The sequence below is a fragment of the Brassica rapa genome, chromosome A06, assembly GCF_000309985.2.
Source record: "Brassica rapa cultivar Chiifu-401-42 chromosome A06, CAAS_Brap_v3.01, whole genome shotgun sequence".
Taxonomy (NCBI): domain Eukaryota; kingdom Viridiplantae; phylum Streptophyta; class Magnoliopsida; order Brassicales; family Brassicaceae; genus Brassica; species Brassica rapa.
In genome coordinates this window covers 8,209,590-8,217,274 of record NC_024800.2, presented here as the reverse complement: position 1 = coordinate 8,217,274, position 7,685 = coordinate 8,209,590, and positions in this window count along the sequence as shown.

Sequence of the window (7,685 nt, the reverse complement as noted above, 5' to 3'; positions counted from 1 at the left end):
ACTTTAAAAAAAATCGTTAAATAGAGCTCAGTAACATATAAAATCGAATATAGTTAGGGAAGAAAGAAATGATGGAGACGTGTTATAACAGAAAGAGAACATCTGGAAGTGAGGACCCCATACAGATTTCTGTTTAATGTGCTTTATGAAAAAGAGGTCTTTAAAGTAATAATACAATAAAGTGGGGTCCGCGAGCAAGAGAGAGGGACGTGAGGCCCGCGGAGAAGAGAGGTATGTGGGGTCGCTGGAAAGAAAAAAACTAATATAAAAAGAAAGGGTAGCAGGGGAAAGAGGAAAAGAGTGAAAAAAGGTAGGGCAATGAGAAAATAGATGGGGTAGTTAGAATAGATATTTTCCAACTAGGGCTAATTAGATTACTTTCCTGATGTAGATGAGGGAAGAAGAGCCGAAATCCTAGCATTGGCTTGTATCTCATGGATTCTAAATGGGCCTATCATTATTGGGCTGTAATATGTATCAGAAACGTACGCAGCAGCCCGGTTCTTTAATGAAACGCAGTGCTTTACCCTTCGGACACATGTCGCGCTCTCAGACCATGACTTTCTGACCTGTCCGCCTACGTGGCGCAACAGGAGGGAGGCAACATCTTTTTACATAATTAGATTTCAAAATAACAACTAAATTAATGTCTTTCTATTTTTAGAGTTTTATTTCCAGACTTATTAATAGTTTAATCTTTTAAAAATTAGAAAAACAGTTAAGTTAAAAGTATATTTTAAATACAAAAAAACTTAAACAATGAATAATTTCTTTATTTATTCTTCAAAATTTAAATATTCGAACCTGACCCAAAATATCCAAACCCGAACATAGAATACTTGAACCCGATCCAAAGGGTAGAAATGTCCGAATGGGTTCTATACCTTTATATTAAAAAACCCAAAAATTATAAATACCCGATACCAAACTCTAACGGTTATCCGAACGCCCACTCCTACAATATATGATCTTTTGTATCTTGATTTAAAAAAAAAGTTAAACCATTGATCACAAAATTTTTAATTTGAGACTTTTACCATTTTTAGTAATTTATAGTCGTTTTTTAAAATTCAAACATATAAGAAAAAATCTAATTTTTTTATTATATGCTTAACGTGATTGTTTAATTTCATTTAATAATATAAATTTAGACAGAAAAGAGAGAGCATAAAAAATTGTTATCAAATATGTATTATTCATAATCATTTATTATCATATATATGTTAATTATATTAGGTAATTCCGTAGCTTTTATTTAAGGAAATAGAAAATATTTTTTTGTACACTATTAATTAATTTGATATTTATTTTAATAAAAAATATAATATATGTTTATATGAACCAACTTATTTTTCTATTCTAAGAATCATTCTCGTGATGACACGTGACTACGAAAATATGTTGTAATGCTATGGGATTAATATACAGGGGATGTGTGTGTCCGTATGTGTTTTGCTAAGTCGTTGTCATTGAAGACAGCTAATATTATGATTTGGTGAAATTTGTATTTCCATTAATTAGCCCAACATATAAATAATGTGCGCTGTTAATTAAGATTTGTTCCACCAAAAATAGAAAAGATTTTGAACATGATAATATATCACCGAATGTATTATACAAATGTGACTTTGATGGATTCTTTGACGTTTCTCTTGGTTTTGTACTTTGTCAACCATTTTTCTTGTTTTCTTGGTTTTTAAGATTAGGTAGTTCTCCTACATCACTAAAAATTGTATGAGCTATCAATTTATTACTATCCACCACCGTAATTTCTCTTATATTACATCATACGTTTTATTTTTTGCTTAAACACATTACACATTATACGTTTCATGGAGCAAACGGCCAACCGAAAGAAATCTTATACAGTATTTATAAGTGATTGAAGTATAATATACTAAAGTTCAAAAAGTATATTCGTACTAAATTACTAATATAGCAGTTCTTCAGGCATCACGTACTAGTATTTCTCTCCATCAATAATATAACCGTATAGAATTCAAATTCTCACTTTTAGGAAGTTCTACTACACTAAAAATGATTTTAAAATTCTAATGCAAGTTTACACCACATAATGTAAGTTTTTTGTTAAAGAATTTCTCACTAATTAATGCAAGTTTACATAATTAAAATTTCGTTGTAAAAATCATTGTTGATAAAAGTCATCCTCATTTCTCAATAATGCAAGATTCTCTTCTTCTTCTTTTTTTGTCAAATACTACTTTGAAGTCTCCGTCAAACGTTAATATTTTACCCGTAAATAATTTCGTTAAATTATGTTGGAAGGAAAAGAAAAACCGTGAGTTCTGATGATTGTAAGCTTTTAAGGAAACTCGACCGTCCGTTAAGTACCGTACGGTCAGGGAAAATGGCATATATAGGTGAAAAATAAATGGAAGAGCATGCGATATGTTCAAAGTTCGCGTTAAATCTAAGCCGTCAAAAGACCTCACAGAAAATGTGTGCCGTCACGTACCCTTCTTGATAATAGGATCATAACTCCAAGACATATTGTAGGGATCTAATTTTATTAGATTTTGAACGTGTGGGTACCACTTGCATGTGCTATATCTCAGCCATTGATATGATATTAATTTATAAACCAGTCACTCTTAAATATTTTAAAGAAATATATAATGCAGTTCACTATCATACTTTTCTTTTCGTGATAAAAGTTTATTTCTGCATATTATACAAGTAAGATTAGTTTGACAAAAAATACTAGTAAGATATGTTGTCAGGTGACTAAGTTTTTCAATCGATAATCGGTGATATACTAACTGCACTAGTGCTTTGATTATTCTCTCTGACTCGCAAAATTTGGAACAAATCATGGAACCGCTTAGAACTTTTATCCAAGTCTTCGTGATTACCACCGATGCCCAAAAAAATATGTGAATGGCAGTGAAGAATCTTCTAACCAACTAATTAAATACATTTCTTCGTAGCGTTTAAGGTCAATGAAGCGCATGAGATTTGCTGAATAATAGTATTATTATTATATGGCCTGCTTCTGCATGCGTGTGTTACGCAGTACTATCTTAAGAAGGTTCTGGTCCTCTGTATGCACATTTCAATACTTTTCAAAATTAATAGGGTCTCAAATTAATATAGCTAGTTTCGACAGATTTAAACGGCTTAAAAACTGCTTATTCCCAAAGAAGGCGTCCTCGTGATTACTTTCCTGGACGAGCTCGCACAATAACGTTCTATATTGTTTTCATTAAAAAATAAACAATTTAGAAAGTAGAACAAGTACCAAATTCATTTCATACTATATTCAACTAGGTCCTTGTCCGCGCTACGCGCGGATAGTATTTTGTTTTTTTTTTCATATTTTTGTACTATTATGTCAATTGTTTAGTTTTATAAAATGTTATGTTTTTATTGTAAATTTGGAATTAAAAATCTAGTTTTTCCTTACTGTAAAGTAAGTTAATTTTTTTGAATCTTACCACAACACATTATACATAAAGAGAATATAGTTGGTCTTTATATTCTTATTTGGTGTAATATTGAAAATTTTGATGGTTTTTTTAAATTATATATATTAGGATTGATTTTCGTGACTATATTCTATAATTGTCTAAAAAAATTGTTTGTCCAATATAGACATCCACATAAATATGGACTTCTGATAAATTTGTTCATTGAGATATTTAGTTTCACTTTTAACTTTATTCTCTTTTTTGACATCCTCATGCTAGCTTGTGGGGCTAGCCAACTTGGTGCAAAAGGGTTTACAAAAGCTGATTGAGATGCGCGTGATCGGACACCTTTTGCTAGGCTATTCATACGGAATTTTAAAGCTCTAGGAATATAAGCAATAGAAAGTTCAGAAAATTCTTTAGATACAGCCTGTATTTCGTTGAGCTCCGAGTCCAACACAGGCCAATCTTTCTCCTTTTGAATAAGCATAACCAGTTGTTCACAGTCGATTGAAAGACCATCTCTCTGTGTCTAAACTTCAGTATCACTTGCATTGCCCATAGCAAACCTTCAGCTTCCGCTTACAGTGGTGATTTGGTGCGTGTATATCGGTCCTTACTCCAAACAGCATTGGAAAGTCACCATCCATTAACACAAAGCCAAGTCAAGATATGTCTCTTTCATTTATCCAGGATGTCTAGCAGGAGCGTTTCTTTGCGAAAGAACAGTTGTGTCCGTTACCTCAACTCCCATGTCAATCTCCATAATCTTGTCTACACGTTGAGTTATCCTCCAACACTATGCTTCAATTTTATTCGCTAATGGGAAAAACATAATTCCTACGACACTATTAATGATTATTTTTTTTGTTAGACCGATACGGCAAACTTATGTTTTATTTAACAAAACTCTTATTTTAATTTTGTATTAAAGAATCAATTATATTTTATATTATCCATAATTTTAGTAAATTTACTTATTTGTCATGTTTTTATTAGGTTTTCGCTAAATCACTGATTTATTATTTATTTTTAGCTAAGTCACTAATTTATTAATTTAAAAATACCCTTAATTAATATTATATATATATATATTAAAAATGAATTTTTTATTAGTAATATTAAATTTCTATTTTATATTAAAATTTAGTTAGTTATTCTTATTTGTCATATTTTATTAGGTTTTAGACTTTTAGATAGGTTATTGATTTATTATTAATTTCTAACTGATTCGCTAATGTGTTAATTAAAAGAATACCCTTAATGAATTTTATATATAATTAAAAACGAATTTTATTTTAATCAAATAAAATTTATATGTTATATTAATATTAAATAAATGATTTTAAAATAATATAATAAAATTATCAAAAAATTTAAAATAAGATAATTCTTATTTATATTTTGTAGCTATCTGAAAACAATAATTTTATTATAAAAGTTAAAAAGATACAAAAAATTATAATTAAATATTATTCAAGAAAAAAACATTTATATAAAGATATTTTCTAAACTATTTCTAAGATATGAGTGTTTTAAAAAATTTAACACGGGATGTTTAGAACACAGGATTATGCTTATGAGAGAGTGGCTCGGGAATGGGCTTCGAGATGGGTCGTCATGAGAGAAAGGTAAATGGGGGAGACGGCGATTAGGTTATTCAGAGGATGAGAAAGCTGTGTGCGCTTTGGCTTGAGTCTCAACAATACGTAGATTAGGGTTAATGGACTGGGCTGGGATAAAGTGAATTATCAGATTGATGGGATTAATGGGCTGGGCTGGGTGAAAGTGAATTATCTGAGTTTGGCTTCACTTCGGCTGATGGCGCAAAACAAAAATACGGAGTCGGAGAATGAGTTAGCGCACAGGAAGCCCGATCGTGATTTTAATTTGAAGCCTAATCTGGCAGTGACGTGGCAATTTGATTGGCCCTGATTATTTTGAGCATGTGGCTAGCTTTAGGAAGCTTAAAAATAGTCCCTTTTATATAGTGGGAAATCATATAAAATTTATATGTTATATTAATATTAAATAAATGATTTTAAAATAATATAATAAATTATCCAAAAATTTTAAAATAAGATAATTCTTATTTATATTTTGTAGCTATCTGAAAACAATAATTTTATTATAAAAGTTAAAAAGATACAAAAAATTATAATTAAATATTATTCAAGAAAAAAACATTTATATAAAGATATTTTCTAAACTATTTCTAAGATATGAGTGTTTTAAAAAATTTAACACGGGATGTTTAGAACACGGGATTATGCTTATGAGAGAGTGGCTCGGGAATGGGCTTCGAGATGGGTCGTCATGAGAGAAAGGTAAATGGGGGAGACGGCGATTAGGTTATTCAGAGGATGAGAAAGCTGTGTGCGCTTTGGCTTGAGTCTCAACAATACGTAGATTAGGGTTAATGGGCTGGGCTGGGATAAAGTGAATTATCAGATTGATGGGATTAATGGGCTGGGCTGGGTGAAAGTGAATTATCTGAGTTTGGCTTCACTTCGGCTGATGGCGCAAAACAAAAATACGGAGTCGGAGAATGAGTTAGCGCACAGGAAGCCCGATCGTGATTTTAATTTGAAGCCTAATCTGGCAGTGACGTGGCAATTTGATTGGCCCTGATTATTTTGAGCATGTGGCTAGCTTTAGAAAGCTTAAAAATAGTCCCTTTTATATAGTGGGATAATCTTCCACTCGTCTGAATGAAATAAGTTTATATATCCTCAATTGTATAATGTCTGTTTAATAAGACATATATATAGACTATATAATAAATTCTTTAAATGGGAAGTGTTATGCAATAGTAGATGTATCTATTATATTAAAACAGAAGTCATGATTTCTTTTCATGTGTGATTTTTTTTTTTAAATGGATCCTTCATTTTTATTAATGCTTTGTGACTTACTATATCACTTCATATATACGCCTATAATATTGGTTTGTGTAACCAATATATTTTGGCATCATTAATTAATTACATACGACCTTGGTATATCTATTTTCAAAAGTATTCCTATATCGAATCTAAATTTTTGTTAATAAAATTCAATTTTTTTACCGGTTCGCGTTATACAGTAAATAAACAAAAAAAATCGGATTCAACCGGTTTTGTCAAACAATACTAATATATGATTTGATTGACTATTCAACCTCTTCGTTTTACACAGTTGATAAACAACATCACACATCGTACTTAACCCGACATCAAGTGATCAACAATACTTACCATAGATATTCAAAACCACCATTCAGTTACAATATAAATCTCAACAATATTCAGGCCTGAAAATATTACCTATATTCCATAATATTCATATAATTTATTATGTATTTCCATAAAGGTCTCATCGACCATAACTAATCCACGCAATATTTATTTTTGAAAATATTCCGTAATCGTATATATTTTCAAAGGTATATTCACAAATCATTAAATATGGCGTGAGGGTTTACTAATTGGATATTCTTAGGGTATATATCAATCAAAGCTATTCGTATAAGATTACATTACAATCAATATTGTGTTTAGGATCATTGAATTTAAATGTTAACGGTCCATTGGATTTATAGATAGATAGTATATTGTTATATTGTAGTACATTTTCCCAATTTATAAATGTATAAATTATTATTTAAAAAAATTATATTTACTAGATATGATTTGTAAAAGTCGACAAAAACATAGGATTTGTAAATTTATGTAAAGTAACTTTAATTTGTAATGTTTAAATTAAACTACATATAAATTTATTTTTTAATAATATACCTTCATATGTAATATATTTAAATGTATGTCAATATTATATGTTTAAAATTTGATAGCTCATTTTTAAAAATAGCAAAAACTAATACTAAATATTTAACTATTTACTTGATAATATTAATCTAAAAAATATAAATTTAGTCTTATCTATTAAAATAGAAGTATGACTTCTTTCATATAAGATTTTTTAATTTGGACCATCATATATAAATTTTATTGCATGTATTTTATAAGACTAATGATATATAAAATCTCTGAATTATTTTAAACCTAATATCTTTTGATATCTTTTAATTTTAAATGTAAATATATTAATTTAAAAATTCTAACAAATCTGTTTAAAATATTTTGACAAGATCTTAATTTTCAAAAATTATATTTAAACACTTTCACTAATTTAATTAGATTTGAAAGATTTTTATCTACTTTATAATCATAATCATCATGTTTAAATAACATTCAGAAACTAAATATGATAAGTATA